The sequence below is a fragment of the Phascolarctos cinereus genome, unplaced genomic scaffold (genome assembly GCF_003287225.1).
Source record: "Phascolarctos cinereus isolate Bilbo 61053 unplaced genomic scaffold, phaCin_HiC Scaffold_5;HRSCAF=322, whole genome shotgun sequence".
NCBI lineage: Eukaryota > Metazoa > Chordata > Mammalia > Diprotodontia > Phascolarctidae > Phascolarctos > Phascolarctos cinereus.
The window spans coordinates 264279489-264302717 of NW_027555958.1; positions in this window are offsets into that span (position 1 = coordinate 264279489).

Here is a 23229-nt window from a genome sequence, read left to right on the forward strand (position 1 = left end):
AGCAGGAACTAGAATGAACCTTGCCTTTGCACTTCCCTACCCTCTTTAATGAGATAGACTATATTACAACTAGCTTGTTTTTAAATTTAGGTACACTTTAATGATCTTTGCAGTTCCTTCCTCCACTGCTTCAATAGTTTGTATCAGACAAAAGTCAGGCATATAATAACAATATCTTAGAGCACAGTGCCTAGCACATAGTAGGTGCTATGTAAATACTTATTCCTGTCCCCTTCTTTTCCCTACCTCAAAGGGTTATCTACAAACCATAAAGGACTTTGCACTTTCATCTTCGATGTGGCTACTTTGTGTTACTTAAAGCCCATACCCAAGGGGATGTTCTACAGCTAATGCAGGGTGGGCCTTCCCAGTGGGATCTTTTGCAGGTGTATATTTGATCTGTATCCTGAATACTGTGTTAATCAACAGAGTAAAATATCGTGGTATCCTTTGTTACTCAAGAGCAGCAAGGATCATCTGCAGGATATGTATTATACTTATGCACATTCCCTGATATTACTGCTATTAGGTATGTCAGTTTCTGTAACTTAACATCTTTATTATGTCTTTATTATATCTTTGAATTATCATATGTATCCTAATTTGTTTGGTTTTTCTTCTTTGTGCAAAACAGTAGAATGGATAGATGTGGCAAATAAATCACCAAACTGACACTCCTTTCATGAGATGTCAAGCTATGTGGCCCTCAGGTCTTGCACAAGTTCAAAAGCTACTCTCCTAAGACTTTCTGTCAACATGTCGTGGTTGTTCAATCACTCAGTCATGTCCAGCTCTTCATGACCCCATGGATCATAGCATTCCAGGCCCTTCTATCTTCCACTATCTCTCGAATTCTGTCCAAGTTTACATTCACTGTTTCCTTGATACTATCTATCCATCTCATCCTCTACCATCTTTCCTTTTGCTTTCAATCTTTCCCAAAATGAGGGTCTTTTCCAATGAGTCCTGTCTTCTCATTATGTGGCCAAAGTATTTAAGCTTTAGCATTAGTCTTTGACCTCCTGATGAGTAGCCTAAATTAATTTCTTTAAGTATTGACTAATTTGATTGCCTTACTGTCCAAGGGACAAAAATCTCAAAAGTCTTCTCCAAGCACCACAATTCGAAAGTATTGATTATGTGGCACTCGGCTTTTCTTATATTCCAACTCTCACAGCCATACACTGCTACTGTAAAAACCATAGCTTTTACCATATGAACCTTTGTCGGCAAGATGATGTCTGCTTTTTAGTATGCTGTCAAGATTGGCTATAGCTTTCCTTCCAAGGAGCAAGCCTCTTTTAATTTCATGGCTGCAGTCACTGTCTGCAGTGATCTTTGAGTCCAAGAATATAAAATCTGACATTGTTTCTATTTCTTCTCCTTCTATTTGTCAGGAAGTGATGGGACCAATATCCAAGATCTTAGTTCTATCAACATATTCTATCAACTCTTTTAACACTCAGATATCTGTCAATTCTGTGGTAAAGCTGCTACATGGGGGATCCAATTGTTCTATGGCTAGTCCCTAGAGGGACATCATTCTTTTCCCAATAAGATTCCTAATTTGGGCCTACAATGGTCCTCTCTACAAGAATATACCTCAACTTTCCCATAGCAGATGTCCATAGCGTTGGCCATAGCAGGTGTTCTTCTCTCTGATAAAGAGACCTACCCCTCACCTTACTCACAGTTGGAGCTTTTATAATTTTTTTACTACAAACTAAAGTCAGGATTCAAGCTAATTAATTAATAAAAAAGCTTACAAGTTTATTAATGAGAAATAAATTATCCAGACATCCGTCTAGATTACTATAAAGTTCAGAAGGATAAAATTAAATATGTAGCAATGAGTCACGTCACAGGCTAAGTTTGTATGACCTTCAATTCTCTCCTCTAGCTCTGGGGGAAGATAGGGATAGAATTTTGTCACCATTTCAAAGCCAGTGGAACTCAGAAGCACCCCACCCCCAATGAAATACCTATATTCTGTCTAGCTCTTAGCCCTCTGGTTCTCAACATGAGCCAGAAAGTGATTAGTATATTGAGCGAATACTCCATGAAGAATTTATGGAAGGACTTTGGTAATTATATAGTCTGAGAAGGTATATACTTGTTATAATCTGGGGTGGTTGGGGTGGTGAGCTACTTACACTGATGAGACCACGGATCCATATTGGCACTTTAAGGTCTGTAAGGGGAAGAGAATAAGTATTCATATAGCACCTACTATGTGCTAGACAGTGTACCCCTTTTGAGCCTCACAACAACCATGTAGGATAGACACTATTGGAGGGAGTAGGGGGAGAGGGCAGGGGCATGTTTAGTTTTATTTTGGTTTTGGAGAGTGGCAGGGAGAGTGATAGAGTACTGAGCAGAACTATGGTTTCATATGTATATGTATAACAAATTCCCAGGACAGGAAATCCCTCCATCAAATGCAGACCTGAATCTGGACCAGGTATTCCAGGACATCTGTCTATCCACTATGTCATGCTGTCTTTGCTTGATAAACATCCACATTTTATAGGTGAAAAAATTGAATCTAAGGTTAAGTAACTTGCCCAGGGTCACAGTGCTATAGATAGGACTCCAACTCAACTCTTCCAGACTCCAAGGCCAGTAGATCTTAGACTTCTACCATGCTGCCTTTCAAGATACCTAAGGTCCCTTCCAGCTTTGACAATCTATGATGGTACAACTTTCCTGGTAGGAGCAGTCTGGGCATCACCTAGCTGATGAGGACTGTTTTTTTGCTGCCCAGAAAGATGGAAATCTATTCCTAGCCATAGCTAGATAGAGCTGTCCAGGGCTAGGGTGACTGGGATAAGAGGCAACTGAACCCAGAGAGCAGAGATTGGAGTAATGGGACTAGTTTAGTTTAATTAAAATGTACCAAAAAGCCACAGAGAGAAGGCTTTTAGTTTATTTGAGATGTTGATTAAGTATTGAGGATAAAAAAAAAATTAAGAAAAACAGCTTCATTTGCAAGGGAAATAAAATGACTAGGGCCCATCATTTGCAATTCTTACAAACCAGGATTTGATTAGCAGCCTCAGAAAAGGTTCCTTTTGTTTTATGCATGAGGAGCTGTGCCTGGAGACCTAGATTAAGCCCTTCCCCTACTTCTACCTCTCTCCATCTCATTTCCCTTTTCTGTCCCCCTATTTCCCATTTTGCCCCCTTCTCTCTCCATCCCTGGCAGCACAACAGTAATAATAGTATTTATGTAACACTTTAAGGATTGCAAAGCACTTACATTTATTATCTTTTTTGATCCTCACATGAACCATGGGAGGTAGGTACTATTATTATCTCCATTTCACATGTTGGTTGAAAACAAAATCCAGAACTGAAGAAATGTAGGAAGAAGTTTATTAAGTAAAGGGGAGAACTAAAATAGGTGGCTTGCTCCCCCTAACTAGGGGTTACATACTACATAGGTTCCAAGCAAAGAAGCAAGGAAACAGTCATCTGATTGGTTGGCACATAGTGGTTTTCAAAAAAAAAAAAGGAACACAGATTAATTGTTTCATATAGATTAATTAAAATGTGTTTCTCAGGAAATTGGAAATTCTATGCATCAATCTTTGGGTCCTCTGAAGTTTTCTAGGGTCTGCATGACCTGGAGTCCTAAATTAAGCTTTAAACTAGTCTGATCTCTGAGCAATACAATACAATCTAGCCAAGCAAGGCTAGATTCAAACAATGCAACAATTAATTATTTTTCCAACATTTCAGTAATTAATAATTTTCCCCACAACAGATAAGAAAACTGAGGCAAACAGAGGTCAAATGACTTACCTGGGGTCACACAGCTAGCAAGTATCTGAGGCCACATGTGAACTCAGGTCCTCAACTCCAAACCTGGCATTCTATCCTCCGCACCCACTTGGTGCCACTACAGAAGTGATGGATCTGCAGAGATGGCAAAAAGGAAGAGGAGCCAAGAGATAATGAATCTATTTAAAGATGGAATAAGTCTTGGAAGCTATTCAGTCCATCTGATTATTTAGACTTGTCATTTTATAGATAAGGGAAGTACTTTGTGAACCTTAAAAATTACACAGTTTTTATTATTATTATTAGGAGCTTGTGGTAATAAATAGAGGCACCAGTCTTGGAGTGAAGAAGACTCAAATTCAAGTCCTGACTCTGACACATATGACACTATGACTATGGACAAGCCAATTTACTTCTCAGGGCTTTAGGCAAATTTCTAGAATATAAATTACAAATGAGTTGCAGATTTTCATCAGTGGTAGTAATTTCCAATTCAAGTAGTTCTCTACACTAAGAAATATATATATATACACCTCATACCTACACACATAAAACACATAAATATGTATATACACACATATATATTAATTCCCCTTTTATGTGTTGTCTTGCTCTACTCAAATGTAAACTCTTTGAAGGCAGGGAATATCTTATTTGTTTTTGTTTATATCTCCAGCATTTAGCACATGTAGTTAGGCGTTTAGTTGTTGTTGCAGTCATTTCAGTCATGTTTCACTCTTTGTGACCCCATTTGGAGTTTTCTTGGCAAGGATACTGGGATGGTTTGCCATTACCTTCTTTAGCTCATTTTATAGATGAAGAAACTGAGGTAAACAGGGTTAAGTGACTTGCTAGTAAGCGTCTGAGGCCAGATTTGGAAGTCAGTCTTCCTGGCTCCAGGCTAGGTGCTAGGTACCACCTAACTGCCCTAGTCTGGCACATAGAAAATGCTTGATAAATGTTTTTCCATTCATTTGTATATATGCAATAATATACGTAAGAGCAGCAATTAGGCGAACCCTTGATCTGCAGGACTGAATGAATAACTTCTCACAGAGTTGAGCATTCACTACAGTCCCATTGCTGTAGTGAAGGCAGAGGGTTCTGGGTCCTTGCTGAAGGACTCAGTTGAGATAACTCTGCAATTCTTGTTTACCAGTTACTGGTGATGGGAGTAGAGGGGGGAAGATAGATCACAGAGTCAGAGCTGGTACATTTGATGGGCTATGGAGGAAATGAGGAGAAACAGGTCCCTTCCAGTGCTATTTCTCCCTTGGAATTCCAGAAAGGAGCTAGGTGTAGGGTATGGGTGGGAGGCAGAGGATTTCTCCTTCTTCCAGAATCTTTCTCTTTGCAGTGATGCTTATAAGCATCTGACCATCAGAATATATGCTTGCCCAGGGAAACCTAAGTCTTGGCCACCTCCTTGGCTTTTTGTTTTCTTCCCTGAACAGAAACCAATCACCTGCAATCCTGAGAAATGGAAGTTTTCTGCTCTGGCAGTACTACCTTCGGACTGTGAGAGGCCAAGAATTTCTTAGTCAGGTGTCAGCCATAGTGTGAAGTGATATCTGCAAAGCCATTGCTTCTCAGAAGAGAAGCAGGAAGATCTTGCAGCTGAAAAGACCACGAAAGCCTAGGGTGTGCCTTGGCTGGCCTAGAGATCTGAAACTTTGAGTTGTCAGATAATACAGAGCATTGAAGACTTGGAGTCAGGAAGATCCAGAGTTTAAATCTTCCCTCAGACACTTATTAGCAATGTGACCCTGGAAAAGTAATTTAACTTCTCAGTACCTGTTTCCTCATTTGTAAAATGGGGCTATATGACCTGCTTCATAGAGCTGTTGGATGAAAATATAAAGTACTTTGCAAACCTTAAAGCACTGTAAAAATGTTAGCTATTATTGTTATTTCAGCGATCCCACAAAATTATCTTTATCTTTTATGAGAGCATAATGTATATGATGGATGATTGATTTATTTATTTGTTAATGTATTTTTGTATGTTTAAGCATTTTTAATGATGAAGGAAATGAACTGTGATCCTACACTTGATATTCATGTAACTTGAATATCGTTTTTTGAAGGGACCCTTTTAATCCTTTTGGAGAGAATATAGACATGAGTTAGACCTAAGCTTTGTTTTAGAAATTTCCTTGTGAGGTTACTCTAGGGTAGGGACAGTGAACCAGAGATAAGAGGAAAGATTGACTCCCCACCTTTGGGGTCAGGCCCATCTTTGATTGAATTCAGTCTACGTGAGTCCAGATAGGAGCCTCTTGTAGGGATGGAACCCCTGAACTGTGGTTCACATATATACATACATATGCATACATATATTCATGTAGTAGGGATTGAATTGGATCCCAAATGAACAGGGTACATGCTCAGTTCCACAGGAAGTGATCCAATCCTTACTACAGATAAGATAAATAGATAGATAGATAGATAGATAGATATCTAGATAGATAGATAGATAGATAGATAGATAGATAGATAGATAGATAGATAGATAGACACACATATATGTTGCATATAAGAGGGGGGTGGGAATCTGACTTTTCCAGGATTTCACAACAAAATCAATGGTAGAATTTGGTTTAGAAACAAAGACCCTTGATTCCCAATTCCGACCTCTTTGGAACCCAGAAGTATGTTTCATAGAACTTTTCCTCAGTCTTATCCATCTTTACCTTGACAGCGAGAATAGAAATACCACTGGGCCAGACCTGTCTTAGGGCTGTCCAAAAAGGAAACAGGCTGTCTCAGTAGCTAGGAAGTTGAATCTAGATGACCAACTACCTGAGATATTATAGAATACCTATTTCAAGGGTAAGGTAGGACTAGATGACTTCTGGGGTCCCTTCTACCACAAAGATTCTAGAATTAATTTCTGCCTGGCTATTGCATCTACCCCAGCACAAATTTGTCTCTGAAATTGCTGTTAAGCTCCCTAGAGGTAGGGGGAGGGAGGAAACCTAATTTGTCTAAGGGGGAGTCCTCTGCTTTTCTGCCAGAGTTCAGCTGTCATTTACTAGCTGGATGATCACAGGCTAAGTCACTTCTCTTTTCTGAGACACAGTTGATTCAGTCTATAAAGTTAAGGGGCTGGATTGGATGAGCTTCTTGGGCCCTGGGAATTTTAATACTCTATGACTTGCTGGTCAGGTCAAAGTTTCCACTTTGGCATGCCATTTCATTTTAGAAATTAGATTCCAGCTCATATTCATCACCAACCTTCTCCCAACCCCCATATATAATCACTCGGATTCCCTCTGTTTTCTTAGTTTCTTTTTCTGTTTTTTGCCAGGCCTCCTGCTCTGCGTGTCATCTGAAAACATCATTAAATGCTGAATTAAATCCTCCATGCTGAGGCAGTTTGTGGCTGTTTTCCTGCTTGGAGACAGCACAGCCCAAAGAGCAGAAACCTAGGGACAACTGGCAATTTACCCTAAAACTTCACAAACAACACAGTCAATAGTATATGAGACAGCTGAACATGGGAAGGGAACCAGGGTCAACCCAAATTTTTTAAAAATAGATTTTTGTTGCTATCTTCTATTTTCTACATCATCAGAGTTATGCTCAGTATTCCTTCTCTTCCCAGAGAGCCATCCCATATGACAAATAGTATTTTTTAAAGATTTAAAAATAAAAGTAGGAAAAAATCAGCACAAGTGACCAATATATCGAAAAGTCCAAAAATGTGAGAAATTTGATACGAAGAGTTTTTTTCCTACTTTACCACTTTTCTTCTCCTAGGTATATTAATTTTATCTCTGTAGAAGCTTTTCCATTTCGTGTAATGAAAATTACCTATTTTATCTTTTGTAATGGTTCAATCTCTTGTTTAGTTAAAAATACATCTTCTATCCCTACCTGTGAGAGGTATATCATTTGTTTCTCTTTTCATTTTTTATAGTATGATCTTTAATATTAAAGTTGTATATCCACTTAGAAAGCATTCCAGAGGCAGCTAGGTGGCGCAGTGGATAGAGTACTGACCCTGAATTCAGGAGGACCTGAATTCAAATCCAGCCTCAGACACATAGCACTTACTAGCTGTGTGACCCTGGTCAAGTCACTTAACCCCATTGCCTACCTTAAAAAAAAAAAAAGACAAGGGAAGACTATTCTTAAAAAAAAAAAAATTTAAAAAAAAAAGAAAGAAAGTGTTCCAGAATATGGTATAAGGTATTGGTCTAACTTTAATTTCTGCCAGATTGCTTTCTAGTTTTCCCACAGATTTTAATCAAATAAGAAGTTTTTTCCTAGATAATTTGTTTTCCACTTTATCAAACACTGTCTTTAGTTCTATTGAGTTTTATTGTTTCTGATTCTCCCTTATCTAGTCTGTTCCTTTAATGTATTTCTCTATTTTTTAACCAAAAACAGATGGTTTTGATGAATATTGCTTTATAATACAGTTTGGGGTCTGAAAATACTATTCCCCCTTCATCCCTACTTCTTTTCATCATTTATCTTGATATTCCAGATCTCTTATTTTTTCCAAATGAATTCGGTTGTTACATCAAGTTCTATGAAGCATCCCCTTGGAAATTTGATTGCCATATCATTAAAAGTATACATTAATTTTGGTAGTATTATGGTTTTTGTTATATTGGCATGGCCTAGACACTCAATATTCCCCCAGTTATTTAAGCGGTTCTTTACTTCTTCAAGGAAGATTTTTATAATTGAATCTATCACATATTATTAAATATGTGAATGAGAAAGGGTAATTTTTTTCATATTTGTATCCTTATAGCACTTCATTAGCACATCTTATATATTGATCCCCTTAGCTTCCTTTATGTCCCAATTAAAATCCTACCTTCTACAGGAAGCCTTCCCTTTTAAATTCAGTGCTCTCTGTCTTTTAATGATTTCCCATTTATCTTGTATATAGATCTCCTTGTATATATTTGTTTGCATATTTTCTCCCCATTAGATTGTAAATTCCTTAAGGCAGTGACTGTCTTTTACCTTTTTGTATCAGCTGCCTGAGGCACTTATTAAATATTGATTGATTGAATGACATTGTTTAGTCTGTGTGGTTATGAAGAAGAGGAGCAAGAGGGAGAAAAGTTAGATATTGTTATTCTGCTAGGGTTCGACTACCTACCTAGCTTTGAGTTCCTCCTAGAGTTAGTAGTTTGGAACATCTGTGGTTTGCAGAGGATTTGGAGATGGAGATGGAGAACTCAATGGGAAAAGGAAATGAAAAGTGAGTAGATGAGTAAGACAAGATGATGGCATTAGGAAGGCATGAATAAGAGTGAAAGAAGTACCTGTGTGGAGTAGGGGAAGAACATAGCTGTAGAATTCCTTTGAAAAAAATGTTTCAATGTTGGACAAATGTTAAGATTTTTTTTATTAATATTCCTCAAATGTGAAACTGGAAGCTCATTTTGTTGTTGTTGTTCATCCTTCATTTTTTTTATTTTTTGTAATAATATTTTATTTTTTCCCAATTACATGTTAAAACAATTTTTTTTAACATTTGGTGTTTTTTTAAGTTTTGCACCTCATTTATTTTTAAAAACCTCTATATTGTTGATGTGATGCCTAAAATTTCTACCATTAGTCAATTCGGTTTGGCAAATATTTATTCAGTTCTTATTATAAGCTAGTCACTGTGCCATGCATTAAGGATATAAAAACAGAAATAAAATAGTCCCTGCCTGCAAAAAGCTTACATTCTATTAGAGGAATATAACATGTATATCATTGTTCAGTCATTCAATCATGTCTGACTCTTCATGACTCCAGGGACATGGGCACGTCAGGTCTTTCTAGCCTCCACTATCTCCCAAAGTCTATCCAAGCTCATGTTTGTTGCTTCCATGACAATAACATGTATACAAGTAGGTAAATATAAAGAGGGAGAAAGTCTAATAATGGTGGAAGAGAGAGGACTAGAAATACGGAAAGGTCTCATGCAGGAGCTGTCACTTAAACTGTGCTTTAAAGCAAGCTAAAGATTCTATTTGGAGATGAGGAGGGAGTGTATCTGAGACATGGGGGACCAATTGTGGTGGGAGACTAAATATAGTATACCAGGAACAGCTAGCAGTTAGTTTGTCTGAAATGAAAAGTGTATAATGGACCAAGCAATAGCAAACGATTATAAAGAAAAGTGGGAGTCAGATTGTGGGGGGCTTTAAATTCCAGGCTGGGAATTTTGTATTTTTGTCCTAAAAGGCAATGGGGAGCCATTGACAATTTTTGAGTGAGAGCTGCATTTGAGCTTAAGGAATTAGGGTCACTGGTAGGGGGAACATACCAACTAGCTAGTTAGGTTATTAGGGATGAGTTTTCGTTAAAAGATCAGAACTTTAGGAATTGAGACATAGAAGGTAAGTTTTTACTCACTGTATGTGACCTTGGTGAAGTCACTTTTCCTTCCCGGACTTCAGTTTCTTCACCTGTCTAACCACTTGGAAACTTACGTAACCAATTTTACTGGTCCTTGAATTTTGTGGCTCTTAGCACCCCTAGATGGCAATACTGCTTCAACCCCTAGGATGCATGTATGCTCATGCTTAATTGCCATGGAGATGGGGGATTCTCTCTCACTCACTGCCCGTCCTCACCCCCACCCTCCCACGCAGAGCTTATTGTACACTGTAGCACAGTTGGAGTTAAGTTTCCTGACTCTCTTTCTCTCATTCCTAATTCCTATGCAGGCAATTCATAGCATTCCTTCCTCTCAGTGGCCCACTATACCCACCACTTCACCCCATTGGTGACAAGGCAGTCTCCTATTTATTTGTATCCCGTCAGCTCTTTTCCTAAAAACTCTGTGTAAGTTTGAGCCTTGAATAGTTTTGATCAGATTACTCATCCTGCTGCAAATCTAAGCCACCATCTGTGTGCTGCCTATGGAAATGAAGGAGCCACACACCTATGCTGTCCCCCACTGGCCTCTGTTCTCCTGTAACTGCTATACCTGTGCAGCAATGATATGAACGACTCTCTCCCCTTTTGCCTTGCAAGAAGTCACAAGCAAGTCCACGTACTGGTAGCAATACATTGCTTTTAGTAGGAAGCATCACTATGGTAACAGCACATGCTCAGTAATTCTTTCTCTTCCCTTCTGAAAATTAAGTCTTTGAAATGTACATGGGAACTGCCATAAGGCTCTCACTGAAGCAGCCTAGTTTGGGTTTTTTTTCCCCTTTCACCACATATATCTTTCTGCTTCATTGTCTTCTTTTATGCAAGGGAAGGAAAAGAAGCCCAGGTTTCTATCCTTCTATATTTGAGACTCATGCAGACTTCAGGATTTAGGGCAGGGGATCTTAACCTAGGGTCCATGAACTTGTTTTTTAAAAATATTTCCAAAAAAAAATTTTCATAACTGTTTTTCAGTATAATTGGTTTCTTTTGTAACACTAAATATGGTAGTTTGTACACTTAAAAAAATTATTCTGAAAAGGACCCAATAGGTTTCACTGGACTGTCACAAAAAAGGGTAAGAATCCTTAGTTCATAAGAAATACCATCTGCCCCACTCTTGCCTCCATAGCTCTAGTCTCCATTTACCTCTGCTGTGTAAAGAAATATTTCTTAATTTTGAATGAAGGGAGAATCATGCACAAAGAACCCCCTAGGAGCCAAAGACTGTTCTCAAATCTCTGACCTGTCCTCACCTCCCTGAAAAGGGAGGGGATACTCAGATTCACAACAGCTGGGGCAAACCAGTGCCAACGACATGCCCTTAATCCTCTCTAGTCTATCTGTGTAGTCTCTGCACACCTCCCCCGAGAGGGAGTTGTCAGGTATAGTTTGAGTTCATCAGGTAAGTCCCCTGATCAATCCCCACTTTCTCCGCAGGTTGCCTCTGAGGCAGAGGCAAGGGTGTACTGGAGCCAGCTCAAACTTTCCCAAGTCTATTGTTAAATTTTCTGTGTGAGCATTTATACCTTAGAAATTGGCAAATGCTACAAGTCAGGGGCTGATTTACCATTCTGTTGATTGTTTAGACTTAAGAAAGTGATGGAGAAAATGTAAATAAAACAGATTAAACTTAAAAGTGTGTCATGTGTCATTTTTTTTGTTGCAGAACCAATTGTTAAACAATTACCAGTACATCCCTGAGGGCTTACTCATAATTGTCATCTTTGCTGCCTGCCTTGCTCTACTACTCTCTAGTTCTTATAAATCAAACAAAATGAGAAGATAAGCAATGGCAGTTAATAGAGCAGATGCCCTGTTGATACCAGTTCTCCCAAGACATACATAGTCCAGACACTTTCAGGCTTTCATCCTCAAGGCCTCTCTAATGATAACCTTTCTCTCTGGGAGGGAGAGCCTGCAATCCAAAATGAAGTAATACCATTACCAAGCCTTGCACAGCAACCTAGAACCGAGAGTTAATGAATAATTTCTTAAATTACAAGGTCTGTTAACTGGAAATCAGCATAGAATTACTTACAGGATGTGCTGGTAATAAGACTAAAGCTTAGTTCCAAAAATGTGTGTGACTTATTCCTTCTCTCTCATTTAAAAAGAGTGTCGAATGCATGCATAGAGAATAAATGTGTGTATTCATGAACAAATTATGCATGTACACAGATGGAGAAAGATATATGAAAATGAGAGTAAAGTTCTCCTGAGCAATTGCTAAGTCTACTTAGCTCTTCTGCCTTATAGTTAATGCTTTGAAATGGTGGTCTTTGAAAATGATTATCCCATGTTGGTTTAGAGTACACAAACAACCCTTCCCACTCCACCCCACTGTGAGCAGAAATAACAAGAGAATCCTAAAACAAATAGTCAATCACCAATACCACTCTGGAGACACATAGCCTCAAATGTAGACAGATAAAACACTTCTCTGCACATGGGGCAAGCTTGTTTCTTTGTTCTTAAAAAGGTTAGCTTTCTTCAGCTAGACCAGGTTCAAGTTTTATCTTTCAGTGGTCTCCAAACTTTTTTGATTGTTCACTCCATTAACAAAAAAAAAAAAATTGAGCATGAATCCCCAACATACACCAAAAAGACACAAAAATCTGAGATAAAATGTAAAATAAAATATTTTAAAATTATTTTATTCAACCGTTCAAAACACTTTGAGTCTTACTAAAAATTGTAATCAATAATAATATTCTTAGTGAGAGCCATGTGACTAAATATGCTTCATTATTTTTAAAGATTTTGGTTTAACACTATGACATGGTCATTACCCCGCATGAAAGTAAAACAGTGGTGTGTTCAGCTATAAGCTCAATAATGTAACCAAACTACTTCCATTCTGCTGTGCCTCCTCTTCCTCTCCTGTCGTCTCCTTTTCTTCTCTAATGTATTTATTTCTTTTTCCTTTCATTTTCTTTCTTCCTGCCCCCATCATTAAAACAGAACAAATTTCATGGGGTGTGGGCCCAAGATGGGCCCCCAAAAAAACCCCTTCCTTGAACTTTGCTAAAGCTTATATAGGAAAAGCAGTGGATTATGTGCCAAGTATGCTAATAAGGTAATAACATACAACCTTGGTCACAGGCATCATTCACTACTGGAAAGAGGGGGTAGAGGAAGAGAGGGTTCCTAAAGTGTATATTTTTGGTCTGTTATGTCTGTAACAAGATAGTTTCAAGAGTTGATGTCTGTAACTTGAACTCTGGATCATATATGATAACTGTAGGAATCAGGACATGATAGTTTTGTTGATATAAGATAGGACAAGGGAAATTCTACAAAGGTCATCTTATTCTTGTAACAGGGAGAGATCATTTGCCTCACTGGGCCCACTCATGAGTTATTGCCATAGATAGGGTCTTTGGGCTGTAGGGAAACTGCCACGGACAGTGTTTCTGAGGCCGCAGAGAAATTGGGGTCCAAGCACAGGCACCCAAGTCATCAGTTTGCCATTTCCTTCACCAGCAGATGAGGAAACTGAGACAAACAGGGTTAAGTGACTTGCTCAGAGTCACACAGCTAGTAAATGTCTGAGGTCAGATTTGAATTCAGGCTAGGCACAGTACTCTATCCACTGTGCCAAGTAGGCTAGATACTTTTTTTTTTATTACTGTAAGCCTGAGCTACCACTGGCTGTATTTCCCTATTATTAGGAGTGAATGATTACTGCCCCAGTTTCCTTTAACCATCTAATATCAAGTAGTTTTTACAAAGGGCGTTTATTTCAACAATATAGTAAGAACAAACATACAAACATTTCTCTCCCCACCACCAACACACTCTCTCCCTATGCCACCTTAATCTCTGGGGAAATAGGTCAGAAATTAGCTCAGTTCCTATGTAGTGTTGATCCTACCACATTCATATTCAAAGATGATATTTCTGTCCAATGAGGCCTTGTTTCAGCCCCTATGCAGCAGGTACTGTTATTACTCCCATTTCACAGATGAGGAAAATGAAGCAAACAGAGCTGAAGTGACTTGCCTAGGGTCATACAACTAGTAAGTATCTGAGGCTGGATTTGAACTCAGGTCTTCCTAAATACAAGCCCATGTCTCTATCCACTGTAAGAGAGAAAGAGAGAGAGAGAGAGAGAGACAGAGAGAGAGAGACAGAGAGAGAGAGAGAGAGAGAGAGACAGAGAGAGAGAGAGAGAGAGAGACAGAGAGAGACAGAGAGAGAGAGAGAGAGAGAGACAGAGACAGAGACAGAGACAGAGGCAGAGAGAATCTATATAGATAGAAGGGAGTGGGACACCTTTTTTTCTGATTTCAGTGAATTGCAACTTTTCACTCTTCCCCTCCCAATTTGGAAGGTCTCTAATCTTTCCTCCAATTAGAAATCAGATTACTTAATGTTTTACCTGGTTTATATCCTGTTAATTGTTTTCTTTTAATGCACAAAATCTGTCAGGATCCAGTCCCAAGATAAGGTGGCCAAGTCCCAATTTGTTATACAATTGGCATGCATTTCTTAATAAATTTATATGCTTGGAAACACAAACCTTTGTTTCCTCAGTTATTTCAGATTTTACCAATCATACTATCAAACTTCTCTATGAGACAATTATAGTCCTTGCAGGTAGATGGAGGAAAGAGAAGTCACAGAAAGAAAATTACAGAACTATACCTCTAATGAATATTGATGCAAAAACATTGAATAAAATATTAGCAAGCAGGCTACAGCTACATATTAAAAAGATTATGCATTATGACTAGGTTGGAATTAAACCAGGAATGCCGAGTTGTTTCACTATCTGAAAAACTATACAATATATAGAGAATATTAATTACAAAAATAAAAAGCACATGACTGTATCAATAGAGGCAGAAAAGGCTTTTGACAAAATATGATATTTTATGAATAAAAATCCTAAGCTTAGGGAAATGGACCTTTCCTTATTATGGTAAATAGTAGTAAAGTCAGTAGCTAGCACTATCTATGCTAGAGAAACACTAGAGGCCTTTTCAATAAGATCAGGAGTAAAATAAAGATGTCTATTGTCACCACTATTATTAATATTAGTCAGTTTATTTAATAAATAAATATTTATTAAGTGCTTACTATGTGCCAAACACTTTGCTAAGTTTTGGATGTACTATTCTATAAATTCTATAATAAAAGAAGAAAAATAAACTGTGAAAATAAGCATAAGCAAAAAAAGAAATGAAATTATCGCTTTTTGATATGATTGTTTACTTAGCGAACTCTAAATATTCAACTAAAAATTTAATAGAAATAGTTATCCACTTCAATAAAGTAGCAAAATATAAAATTAACCTACAAAAATTACCAGACTCTTTATATAATAAAAACAAAATCCAGCACACAGAGATAGAAAAAGAAATTACATTCAAAATAACCATAGAATGTATAAAGTATCTGGAAGTTCAATTAAGCAAGACAAACAGTAGTATTACATGAATACAACTACTAAATAATTTTTACAGAAGATAAACAAATAATCGGAGTGGAACTAATTGGCCATGATAATATAATTAAAGTGACAATACTTCATGAATTAGTTTACAAGTTCAGTGCTATACCAATGAAACTATCAACGGATTTAGATCTAGAAAAAATAATTTTAAAAATACATGTGGGAGGACAAAAGATAAGAATATCATGAAAAATAATAAAAAAAAAAGGTGGGAATTAGAGCTAGCAATACCAGATCTCAAACTATAATACAAAGCAGTAATCACCAAAATTATTTAATACTGACTTCAAAATGAAACAGTTATTCTGGGGAACAGATTATGTGTACAATGTACAAAAGCAATTGAATATAATGGTATAGTGTTCAATAAACCCAAGAATAACTACTAGGTTCAGGAGTCGGTATTTGGAAAAAAAAAACCTGAGAAAATTGGAGAGCTGAACAAATTATCTTATATGCATGTATATTGCATCATTAGCAATGACAAAAGGAATGAATTTAAAGAAACCGAAAAAGAATTGTATGAATTGGTGCAGTGAGTAGAACTTAAGAACTCTAATCAATGCAAAGACCAATCATAAGGCCAGGAGACTGCAGATAAAGCATCATATCTACCTCTTGATATAGTGAGTCATATTTTCTCAAATGTGACCAGTTCCACTCAAATTTGTTTTACTTGATTATGTTTATTTTTACAACAGAGCTTTTTTTGGTATGGTGGGCAGTGCTGCGAATGGTGGGTACTGCTGGTATACAATTAGTAACAATTTTAAAGTACTTTTTTATTTTAACTTGAAAATAATAATTTTTAAAATGAATATTTCTGTGTCCAAAGAAAGACAGAAGAGGATTTCAATTTATCCATCAACTCCAATATTGTAAAGGAAAAACAACTTCAAAAGACTTAAGAACTTGATCCATGCAGTGACCAATCGCAGCTCCAGAAGGCACAAGGAACACGGGCCATTTGGTGCCCTTTGGAATGCGACTAGCCACTCTGCAAACTTGTGATTATTAGAGAGTTTGGTTTGAGAACCAACTGGGATAGATGATTTCTAAGATATCTGCCAGCTCTAAATTATTTTTTTCTGGAGGTAATCGACATTAAGTGACTTGCCCAGGGTCACACAGCTAGTAAGTGTCTGAGACTGGATTTGAACTCAGGTCCTCCTGACTCCAGAGCCAGTGCTTTGTCCACTGTGCTGCCTAGCTGGTCCCCAGCTTTAAATTCTATAATCCCAAGACCTATTGCTGAAAGAGAGCAAAAGAGGGTGGTTACAGAATAAGGCAAGAGAATGAAAATAAAGAAGTGAGAGTGAAGAGGAAAGAAGTCACCAGTCTCTTTTTTCAAAACTAAAACCAGATTGAGATGGTGTAAAGGAGAGAGAAAGGGAAGCAATGGAGGATGACCGGGAATATGTATTTCTGTTCTTGCTCTTTCTTTTCAGTAAATAACCCCTTTTATAAAACAAAATTAAAAATCCTTTCTGTGTCCAATCTCCAATTGGCTTGGGAATCACAGCTAAATAATTGTGATGTACCTTGAAATCCAGGACTAGGAGATCCTCAAGTAACAATTCATGGTAGAGAGTCCTCTTCTCAAAGAAGAAATATGATTACTAACAAGCAGTTAATAATATACTATTTATCTGACGGCAAATCAGTCGGATTCATTGCACTAGAGGTCCTTGCCTCAAAGGAGTGCAGAATTAGCCAGAGGAAGGAAGAGAAGGTGGGAGAAGAGGTCTTACAAGAGCAGAACTGAAACATTAAAAATAATTAGAAGCAAATGAAAGGAGGAGCATAAATTAGGGGCAGCATGATATAATGAATGGAGTCCTGGAGTTAGAAAGTGTCTGACCATAGGCGAGTCTGCTAACTTCTTCGAGTCTCATTTTCCTCATCTACAAAATAAGTATAATAATCGCACTCACAGGATTGTTATGAAGCTCAAATAAGAGCATGTAAATTGATTTGAAAACCTTAAAGCCATTATATAAATATGAGCTGCTACTATAATTATTGAGTTTGTTTTTAATTGTTACACAGACTTTAATTCACATCAGAACTTCTCAGAATTGGCCCAACTCATTCTCTGGCTTCTGGGATACAGTGGGTAAAGTCTACAGAAGCCACTGCTGTTATTTTCCTTGGGAAAATGCAAAGTTTTCCTATGAGCATCTCCGACTACCTTTAGGAGGTCTAAATACTGGAACCTCAATCTCAACATGTTCAAAACTGAGTTCAATGTCTTTCCCCCAAACTTACGCTTCCTTCTGACTTCACTACTTGTGGCACCACCATTGACCCAGTTTCTCATGTTCATAACCTTCGGGTTATCTTTGATTCTTCCTTGTCCTTCACCTCTTGTTTGCAATGTTGTTCACCCACCCACCCCCAGTCCCATTCACCACTATCAGAACATGTGTATGCATCATTTTATTTTGAAGTTCGAGGTGGGAAATACAGGGAAGATTCTGTGCCATTCTTCCTCTGAAGTACTTTAGATTGAGCATTTAACAGCATGACCTCTGCCATCCCCTCACTGTAATAACCTGTTTGCCTTCCAAATAAAGTGCTTCTTGTTAGTCCTCAAAAAAAAAATGTCTATGTCCCTTTGTCTCTATTTCCAGTGCCACTACCTGAGAATGAGCCCTCATTACTACCCATCAGTACTATTGCAACGACCTCCTTGCAAATCTCTCCATGTCCACTTTCTCCCTGCTGTAGATTATCTAGTTCAGGGATTCTTAATCTATTTCTGTGACTCTGACTTTTGGCAGCATCTGGTGAAGCCTATGGACCTCTTCTTAGGATATTTTTTAAATGCCTAAAATAAAATACATGGGATTACAAAGGAAATTAAACATATTGATTTTAAACATACAATTTTTTTAAAAGTCAAGTTCATGGTATCCAGATTAAGAATCCTTGGTCTAGAATAATCTGCTAGGAATAATTTTCCTTATTCATAGATTAGTGTTGTTATTCTTCTATCCAAAATTCTTCTTCTTTCTTACTCTCCAGTAAAGTTCAAGATCTTTTGCTTGGAAGGTCCTTCACAAATTGGCACCAGTATACTTTATCTCTTTTACTGCTTTTACTCCAAAAACTCTATGCTCTAGCCAAACTGATTTGTTCGGTTACCTGAATGTATCATGCACTTTTGGAATCCTACTCCTTTCCTTATACTCTTCGCTATACCTGGAAATCCCTTCACTCCCTTCCCTAACTGTTGAATTCCTACACATTCTTTAAGATTCAACTGAAATGTCATCTCCTCCATGAAGCCTTCTTGTATCCCCCCAACCTTTCCTCTCAGACTTCATATAAAATGTTATTTTGCAACTTTCTAATGCAATTATCATGTGATATTGTATGTTATAGTTATCTTTGTCTCCCTACTAGACTAAAAGCTTAAGGAAGACAGGGACCACATCTTATTTAAATGTCTATCTCCTCCCAGCACTAGGTACAGTACTCTGCACAGTGTAGGTTTAATGTTTAAATGTTTGTTGAATAAATTAAGGAATGAATGCCCTTCCATGTAAAATTGGATGAACTCTTATGGGAGAGGTGGGATGGGATACCCTTCCCACAGTTTAAGAAGCCCTGGCCTAGGTCATTAGAAAGTTAAGGAATCTAAGAGAATATCTCATTGAATTGCCTCCTTTTACAAAGGAAGAAATTAAGACCCAAGGAGGGAAAGTCATTTGCCAAGGTCACTCAGCTAGTAAGCAGCAGAGCCATTGTTCTAAAATTCAGATGTCTTGATTTCCAATATGTTCTATTAAGCCCAATTGTGAGGGGAGGTCTCTACCCAGAGAGGTAAAGGGTTTAATCATCAGCCCTTGCTTTCTACTGGTGAGTTCTTAGCCCCATGCTTCCCCACAGTAGGTAAGACTGCTGACAGTCCAGCCTGAGTGTCCAGTTTTTGCAATAAGGGGAAGGGGAGGCCACAAGAGAGTCTTAGGCCAAGAGTGAACAAGCCAGTTTTTTGGATACTTGCTGGCAGCATAGACCCATAGAAGTTAGAGGAGTACTCAAGAGGAAAGGTTTTGAGGTCCCAATCTTATACAATCTAGTGGGAGGGGACAGACTTGTCTGTACTTATGGTTGCTTCATTAACTTAATTGTCATCTGAAAGTTATCAAGACCCCCCTAGAACTGCCTTTTCAGCATCACTGTTTTTCTGGTTTTACTGGGGACGTCACACTTACTTGCAGCTTACAGGCTGAGAGCTTTTTGTTGGGGCCTAGCTGGCTTCTATTAATTTAGCACATAGCCCCTGCATGTGGCCTTAATTAATTTAGGAGGCACTTCTGGCAAGTCACTTTTGTATTCCTCCTTATACTCTTAGTTCCTATTTCTACTGATTCTTACCTTACACTGTCTACTTACACACTTTCTTACTATACTGCTAGTGGGATGGTAGTGAGGACCATAATAAGATACAATTTTAACACACAGTCCAATATTTTTTTATTTCCATAAAGCTCCTGCTAATTACAAATCTCTTATCTGGGATGGGGGTAAAACACAACAATAATGGCTATTGGCCCAATATCATAGATTACTTAATTCAAGATCAAGGCACTAAAAGAAAGAAACACAGGAGAGGTCAATTTTGAGAGTGCAAAGAGAGTAGGAAAATTCCACAGCATCTAATACAATATCAGAAAAGGCAGTCCTGGATAGATAAACCCAAGACGGATGCTGGGAATCGCTGGGGAAATAGAAGGATGGTTGTTGTTGTTGATGATGATGATGATCCTTTCTTTTTGAAGAGGATCAATGATATCATGGCGGTGATGTCTTAACTTGGGTGTGAATTGGATTTAAGTGAGGCAGAGTTACACAAAGTTATCACCATCACTGTCTCTTCCAGAGTCATCAAAGTCCAGAGGCAAGACAAAGTCAGGATGACTGGCATTGGCCTGGGATGTAGTGGATGGATGACCTTGGTGTCTTCACTGTCTGACCGATCCCTAAGCTCCATTGTGCCTGCTTTGGCTGCCTTCATGGCCATTGGAACAAATTGTTCTCATCTGCCCATTCTTTAAGGGAAGTCTTCTCATGCTTGGGGTAGACATCCCCCTAACTCATCAAAGGGTTTGAAGCCTGTTGGTTACCCTCAAGGTGGTTTAGCCCATCTGCCAAGACAGTTTTACTGGAGTGTGGCCATCATGCATACTACAACTTCTTGGAGCCACAGGTTAGAGCTGGGTGACAGGTGAACACCAAAGAGAGATTAGCAGCCCTGAAAAGGATTCAGCAAGCCCTCACAAAAACGTGCTAGTCCTATATATAAGGATAGTATATGTCAAATGTATGCAAAATATTATATGTGCTTAATAAATCCTTGTTGACTATGTAGAGTTTCTAAAAACTATTATTATTATTATTAGTATTATTATTATTATTATTATTATTATTATTATGTGGAAAGTGCTAGACTTCCAGTTAAGATGGCAAAGTGAAAGGTCATAGGGAAAGGCTCATTTCTCTCATATAAATCCAAAAGGACCCTAAAACAAGAAGAAACCCTAAAACAACAAGAAACACAAGCTGTTCCATCCAGTACAGAACTTCCCCCAAAAGTCCAGTGGAGGTAGACAGAAGAATCCAAACAGGGAAACCAACTTTGGCACAGATTAATGCAGCCATGACAGGGAATGCAGTGCCAACTCCTCCAAACAGACTTGACTCCAATCTCTGGCCTTGAGCAGGGAGTCACAAACCACTGTAAACTCAAGTAATGGGCACTTAAATCCACATCTGGTCGCTGGATCCTTAGAACAGAAGCTGAGGTGAGAAATTACCCCCATCCTTGTGCACTTCTTGGGGCACAGGACCACAGCACCAATTCAGTATATGAGAACAAGCAGCAAAAGGGAGCTGTACAAGAGGTCTGAAATCAGGTCTTGAACATTCTACCACTTCCTGTTGGGGCCATATAATGGCTGTCTTCTAATTTCCTCAAGGTTAACTTGGATGAAGACTTCACCTAGCACTGTTGATATCTCATTAATAAGGACTCACAGGCTCCTCATGAAACTCACCAGAGTGATTCTAATTATGGGACTTTCAGGAGCAATGGCAGAATCATGTGAAAAATCTTTGGGGAAAGGGAGGCCTCATATCGCACCACATTGGTAGCCATACATGTTGCCTATGGAAGGGGTCAACCCTAACAACAGACCAGCTTTTCTGTGTAATTCCAATCCTGTTACTGGAAAAGTTTAATGTATACGTCCCTGTTTCATTTATCAACCTCTTCTCCCCTCTTCTTGTAAGTCCTTTGGTCCCTGAAGAAAGAAGTAGGTGGTAGTTATTATTCAGCCATTCAATTGTGTCAGACTCTTCATAACCCCATGGACCAGGGGTGGGGAACCTGCAGCCTCAAGGCCACATGTGGACCTCTAGGTCCTCAAGTGCAACCCTCTGACTGAATCCAAACCTCACAGAAAAATTTTGTTGTGTTTGGCTGCAGGTTCCCCACCCCTGCCATGAACCATAGCACACCAGACCTTTCTCTCCTTTACTGTCTCTTGAGCCGTGTCCAAGTTCATATTCATTGCTTCCATGATATTATTTATTAGTCTCATCCTGTGTATCCCCTTTTCCTTTTGTCTTCAATCTTTCCAAACATCAGAGATGTTTTTTCCCAATGAGTCCAGTTTTCTCATTGTATGGCCAAAGTATTTAAGTTTCAGCTTCAGTATTGACCTTCCAGAGAATAGCCTGAATAAATGTCTTTAACTATTGACTGATTTGCTCTCCTTGCTGTCCAAAGGATCTCAAGTCTTCTCCAGCACCACAATTCGAAAACATCTATTCTGTTGCACTCAGCTTTTCTTATACAGTCATACATAGCTTTGACTATACTGACCTTTGTTAGCAAGGCGATGTCTGCTTTTTAGTATGAGAATTTGTCAAAACTGTGTCAGAGTGGAATGGCCACTAAACCAGAAAGAAAAGCTATTCTTTCTGATCCTTATTTAAATGAAGGAAGATGAGCAGGGTTGATTGAGCAGTTATCAAGAATTAGAAACTGAAAAGAGCTCTTATTTCCTCCCCCTCCTCCCATGCCCTTAGCCCAAAATTGATGAACATACTTTGGCTAGATTGTAGAATGTTTGGAGAGAACTTGCATTTCCTCTCCCTTCTCTGTTAAAGAGGGATTGTCTAGAAACTCGTGTTTCCATTAAGCTGATATAAAATTTCTTTTTACTATGGAAACGGGGTAAGCTGAGATGGCCTCTGCAAATGGCTGTTCCCAATCCAAATAAACTATTCTACCTATTAGTTGTTTTGTAAATCTCCTTTTATAAAAGAAAATTTGTCAGCTACTAATACTTTTTGTGTATGATTAATGAAGGCTCAGGTTTCGGAAAAGGTTTAAATCTTTGCAGGGAAAGAAACATTCCAATTTCAATACAGTTGAAACATGAAGGAGGAAGAACAGACATTGACTCCATTTGGAAATCACAAACACAAAAACGGTACATTAAAAGCATTACTAAGCAAGCACAAGTTTCCAAAAACAGAAGAGTCTAAAACCAAAGAGAAGTGAAGAGCATGAA